Source organism: Drosophila subobscura, chromosome O (assembly GCF_008121235.1).
Source record: "Drosophila subobscura isolate 14011-0131.10 chromosome O, UCBerk_Dsub_1.0, whole genome shotgun sequence".
Classification (NCBI taxonomy): Eukaryota; Metazoa; Arthropoda; class Insecta; order Diptera; family Drosophilidae; genus Drosophila; species Drosophila subobscura.
The window spans coordinates 7,214,284-7,219,292 of record NC_048533.1 but is presented as its reverse complement, the minus strand read 5'-3'; the positions used below and the strand labels follow the sequence as shown (position 1 = coordinate 7,219,292).

The 5,009-nt window shown below is 40.6% G+C and overlaps 1 long non-coding RNA gene across 1 annotated transcript; it reads left to right on the top strand.

Annotated features, from left to right (window-relative positions):
- Positions 1–361: 361 nt before the first annotated feature.
- LOC117898261 lies at positions 362–5,009 on the top strand. Its single transcript, XR_004649127.1, has 3 exons — positions 362–432; positions 4,672–4,704; positions 4,757–5,009. It is a non-coding gene; the product is annotated as an uncharacterized LOC117898261 (long non-coding RNA).

Genomic DNA, 5,009 nt, shown 5'->3' with positions numbered 1-5,009 from the left:
TGAACAATTTTTTTGATTAAATAACCCATTTATTTATTTGTTCTCCATTCCCCAAGATTGCCAAACTTACTAAGCGTTTTTTCGCTTAGTAAATATAATTACAAAATTCTGCTTTGACATTGAACATTTTTTATTTTGCTTTTTTAGAATGCAGGACTGCAGAGTGCGGAGAGGTTCCTGTTCGCATTTCAGATTGTAAGCCGGAATGACTTTGCTGGCGACACCTCGTGGACTTAGAATCACTTGTGGAGTCTTGGGCAGTTGAATTAGATACCCTTTAATAACATTTGAAAGGGCTATTACAAATGATCCATGAATGTTACATGGATGATGAGTTGAATCCTTAGTATATATTGAAACATAACGTAATGAGGTTTATCGTATTCCTACTGCTGGCTCTACCTTTGGCGACTTGTATGCAAATTGGAAGAAGTATTAAATCTGAAATTTAATTAAAGTGGTTGTTCTCACATGTTTTGTTTTTCTACCCGGTACTCGAAGAGTAAATAGGGTACATTGTATTTGTGCACAAAGTGAATGTATGTAACGCACAGAAGGAAACGTTTCCGAACCCATAAAGTATATATATTCTTGATCAGCATCAATAGCCGAGTCGATTGAGCCATGTCTGTCTGTCCGTCCGTCCGTCTGTCCGTCTGTCCGTCTTGTTTGTCGGCTAGTTCTCAGAGACTATAAGAGCTAGAGCCACCAAATTTTGGCTCCAGACTGCTGTATGCTCACACTGAAACCAGTGTATTTCAAAAATGAGCCACGCCCCCTTCCGCCTCCGCAAAAGGGCGGAAACCTCCCAAATCGACAATTTTGAAGATAGCAGAAAACCAAAAACGCCATATCTATCAGATCACCAATTGGGATCCGATTGGACCATTATTATAGCCAGAATGATTAATTTGCAGTAGCTAAACCCAGCAGCGCATCTTCTTCATCACCCCCTTTTTACTGACAATTCCAGAGACCGATAATCAAAGTGCTAGACACAATAAATGTACATCCGATTTGCAAGTAGGAGAGCGAGTCATAATCCACCAACACCAAGAATCCAATTGTCTTTCCCATTCACTCATACTTACAAGGAAAGAAGAACGAGAGACCTCAGTCTTGTGTTGTTTTTACAGTTACTTTGCTATCTCACTCTCACACGAAAACCAGAGAAAACCAAAAAGAAGAAACGGCGCATTATGATGGTTTCTGTATAACAAATCTTAAATGTAACTCCCTTTACAATTTCCGAGTCAAAAGTAGGAGAGCGAGCCAACAGCCACCAACACCAAGAATCCAATTGTCTTTCCTATTCACTCATACAAGGCAAGAAGAACGCCAGAGTTCAGTCTCGCATTGTTTCGCCGTTACTATGCTCTCTCGCTCTCACACGAAAACCAGAAACAACCAAAAAGAAGAAACGGCGCATTATGATGGCTTCTGTATAACAAATCTTAAATGTAAATCTATTCAAAATTTCCACATTTTTCTACGCATTTTCCGAACGAGATCACGTGAAAGAAATCTTTTCCGGGACGATTTATTTCATTTTGATTCAAGCCTGCACTCCAGCAACGCATCTTCTTCTTCTCTCCCCTTTTTACTGACAATTAGTCAAAAGCAAAAAAAAGTTTCGGCTTGCACCAAATTCCAGAAACGGAAGGTCAAACTGCTCTATACAATAAATGTGCATTCGATTTGCAAGTAGGAGAGCGAGTCAAAAGCCACCAACAACAAGAATCCAATTGTCTTTCCTATTCACTCACACAAAAAAAGAAGAACGAGAGAGCCCAGTCTTGTGTTGTTTTTACAGTTACTTTGCTATCTCACTCTCACACGAAAACCAGAGAAAACCAAAAAGAAGAAACGGCGCATTATGATGGTTTCTGTATAACAAATCTTAAATGTAACTCTATTCAAAATTTCCACATTTTTCTAAGCATTTTCCGATCGAGATCACGTGAAAGAAATCTTTTCCGGGACGATTTATTTCATTTTGATTCAAGCCTGCACTCCAGCAGCGCATCTTCTTCTTCTCTCCCCTTTTTACTGACAATTAGTCAAAAGCAAAGAGAGTTTCGGGGTGCACCAAATTCCAGAGACGGAAGGTCAAACTGCTCTATATAGTAAATATGCATTCGATTTGCAAAAAGAAGAAACGGCGCATTATGATGGTTTCTGTATAACAAATCTTAAATGTAACTCCCTTTACAATTTCCGAGTCAAAAGTAGGAGAGCGACTCATAATCCACCAACACCAAGAATCCAAGTGTATCTCCTATTCACTCATACAAGGCAAAAAGAACGACAGCTCAGTCTCGCAATCTTTCGCCGTTACTTTGCTCTCTCGCTCTCAATGTTTTCTTATTCTTTCTCCTCTTCACTTCCTCATTAGCTAAATGTAAAGAGAGCGCGTAGATTCACCCTACACTGATCTGGTCTGGTCGGCTAGCTCAAAAACCCAGAGAGCAGTAGGCCCAAGTGCACGTCACAATGTATGTGCATTAGATTTGAGAGTAGGGGAGCGCGGCCCAAGCCACCAACACCTACGCAGTTTACTTTTTTTGCAGCTTCCTCATCCTCACTCAGTACTACTGAGTCAGTAGTTAAAAATTTGTCAGCGCGTTCGGTCCGGTACGGATTCGGTCCGCGAAAAATCGAAAAAATCGGGTAAAATCGGGAAAATAAGGGAAAATTCGGGAAACTAAACGGGAAAAAGTATCGTGCAGTATGTGCAGTGTACAACACAAGTGTGTGTTAGTGAAATCAATAAAAAATCAAGATCATTTGCGGAGGAGCACAGCAGCGAGGCTAGAAGCAGATCGTCGATGGAAATATGCGGCAATATGTGAAAGTGAAGTGTGTGTTAGTGAAGTGAAATAAAATGTGGTGCAATGGTTGAACATTTTGTGGACAAAAAATGCGAGATCATATGCGAAATATACGACAATATGTGAAAGTGAAGTGTGTGTTAGTGAAGTGCAGTGAAATATGGTGAAATGGTTGAACATTTTGTGGACAAAAAATGCGAGATCAATTGTGAAATATATGAAAGTGAAGTGGGTGTTAGTGAAATATGGTGAAATGGTTGAGCATTTAATGGGCAAAAAATGCGAGATCAATTGCGGAGGAGCACAACAAAGCTAAAAGCAGATCGGCGTTGGAAATTCGCGGCAATATGTGAAAGTGCAGTGTTAAATGTGTTTTTTTTTTCGTACAAATGTATGTACATACGTATGTATATAGAGCTAAAATGTTCTAAATTTGCACCAAGGGCTTGCAATGTGTGTGTGTAAAAATGTGCCAAAAAAGGCGCGATGTTGTCCCCTCCCTTTACCGTGCAGTCATATAAAAGCGCAAGAAAAAAGAAGAGGCGCAAAAAGAAAGAGCGAGTGTCAGCGCTCTCATTTCAAGTGTCCCCTAATAGGGTGAGGCAACGCAATTCGTGCCAGTCTGACTCTCTCTCGTTTAGTGTGTGCGTACGAACTTCCGTCCCAATGCCTCACCTTAAATTAATGTGCCCAATATCTGTGCTCTTATTAGAATCTCTCGCTCGATCCCGTTTCATTTATTTCGTTTCGTTCGTTTCGTCGTATCGTCGCGCGGGTTACGTATGCATGTGTGTAAAGAGGACAATAAGTGCTTCACGGCACATGCGAAAAGAAGAAGCGCAATGAGGAAAAGAAGAATGTAAAAGGCAAGTGAAAATTGATGTTTTATGTTTGCTTTACAGTTTATACTTTGTTTTCGCAAATGCTCGTATATTTTTCTCAGTGACGATCATTTTTTTCCTTTACTTATTTTTGTTTTGTTTATTGCCGTACCCTATGGCTTTACGCTCTCGAAATTAACCAAAAACAATTCTCCTTACACTTGCACCTCTCGATAAGTGAGTGTGGGTGCACGCAAAGGCAGTTTTTCTCTCCTTGCATAATTTTTATACCCGGTACTCGAAGAGTGAATAGGGTATTTTGTATTTGTGCACAAAGTGGATATACATACATATGTAACGAAGTACACGTTTTCGATCCCATAAAGTATATATATTCTTGATCAGCATCAATAGCCGCGTCGATTGAACCATGTCTGTCTGTCCGTCCGTCCGTATTGTTGAGCGCCTTGATCTCAGAGACCATAAAAGCTAGAGCATCCAGCCTTCTGTATGCTCACACTGTTATAAGTGTATTTCAAAAATGAGCCCCGCCTCCTTAACAAAAAACGCCATTCCGTAGGGAATGACCATATCTATCAGATCACCAAAATGGGATCCGATTGGATCATTATTATAGCCACAATGGAGAAATTAATTTTCAGTAGCCAAACCCACCCCGTCCCGCAGCATTCACACTCTGCTTCGCGCTGTTTATGGCCTCTGCCCCTGACACATCTCTGCCGCTGCCTCTGCCTCTGCCGCTGCCTCTGCCGCTGCCTCTGCCGCTGCCTCTGCCGCTGCCTCTGCCGCAACTCTGCAGTGTGTGTCTATAGGGGAGGGTGGCGAGCTAAAGGAGCGTGTTGGCGTGAGTAGTGTTGTTGATGTAGATGACAGATGAAGAAAAAATGTAAAATTTGACAAATAACCGCTAAAGTGCAGATGTAGTACTGAGTGCCGGGTATAAAAGTTGTGACGCGTAAGAAGCGTCTCACACGTCCCTTCTCGTTTCATTTGCAAAGACTGCGCTACTTTTTTTGCGACTCGCTGGACAAGTAATTATAATAAACGAGACAAAGTTTCGATTCTGTACTATTTGATTTTCAGAATGCAGCACGGCTGAATGCCAAGAAGAAGCCGTCGATGCCTATAGAAGCGAGTAGTCAAAATAACATGATTTGTTCATAATTATATTTATTTTCCGCTTTTCAGCATGTAATCCAAACGGAGTGTGTTGGCGATTATTAGTACACGATAATGTAGAAATATTAACTTAGATTTAAATATAAAACGGATTATAAATGGAAGTACAACTTAGACAGTGAAAATGATTATAGATTAATTGTCAATTTTAAATATA